The sequence below is a fragment of the Aptenodytes forsteri genome, unplaced genomic scaffold (assembly GCF_000699145.1).
Source record: "Aptenodytes forsteri isolate BGI_AS27 unplaced genomic scaffold, ASM69914v1 Scaffold336, whole genome shotgun sequence".
Taxonomy (NCBI): domain Eukaryota; kingdom Metazoa; phylum Chordata; class Aves; order Sphenisciformes; family Spheniscidae; genus Aptenodytes; species Aptenodytes forsteri.
This window is the reverse complement of record NW_008794911.1, coordinates 3,313,858-3,314,981: the sequence shown is the minus strand read 5'-3', so window position 1 is coordinate 3,314,981 and position 1,124 is coordinate 3,313,858.

Genomic DNA, 1,124 nt, shown 5'->3' with positions numbered 1-1,124 from the left:
GGGGGGGGGGGGGGGGGGGGGGGGGGGGGGGGGGGGGGGGGGGGGGGGGGGGTGAGCAGCTGGGTGGTGCTTAGTTGCCAGCTAGGGTTGCTACAATAGCGAGTAATCAATTTTCATCTGTATTTCATCTTTGTGTTCAGTACAATAGTTCAAAATTATTTCTAAAAACACTTAGGACTGACATCCAGATTTGCTCTACAGTGTTTTTTAAACTTTGTTTTGTTTTGGTTTTTTTACCATATAGAACACTTCACAAATAAATTATGTAAATAAAAGTCTCATTGTAAGTCTAAGTGTTACCCAAACTACATTTTCTGGAGCCTAAATCTGTATTAAAAAATAAAACAAGAAAAAAAAACCCCACACCAGACCAACCAGGGGACTTAGCTATGAATACCTCAATAAGAGCATTGAGACGGCCTGTGCTAAGCAGGGCCTGCTTCAGCTGCATTTAGCAATGTTCAACTTTTAGCTAGTCTACCAAGCAATGTGATAGCTGAAACAGCAATTTAGCTAGACGGATATATCCTGAACAGAAAATGCGCTGATGTCACCTTATTTTACTGATTCAACAGCCATCCTATAATTATTATTTTTGTAGTCACTACTGACATAAGCCAGAGCAAAATAGATCTTGAATATAGTTATTAATCCCTAAAATCATCCTGAGACAGGATATTCCAAATGCTATAATAAATGCTAGGCTCGCTTGAAAACAGTGATATTTCTTGTATTGGGTCATTTATTTTCCCTAGTTTCTGTACCCAAGTAGCTATCACTTAGTTAACTGCCCTGTTAAATCTGCAATTCCAGAGAAAAAAGGCTTTTCTAGAACAGTTTGATCGTATTTTATGTGACAAAGTATAAGGTCCTTTGAAAAGGTCACACACACACAAAAAAAAAGGTCTTTTCTGCCTAAGTTAAATCCAGTTGGCGGCCGGTCACGAGCGGTGTTCCCCAGGGCTCAGTTTTGGGGCCGGTCTTGTTCAATATCTTTATCAATGATCTGGATGAGGGGATCGAGTGCACCCTCAGTAAGTTTGCAGACGACACCAAGTTGGGCGGGAGTGTTGATCTGCTCGAGGGTAGGAAGGCTCTGCAGAGGGACCTGGACAGGCTGGATC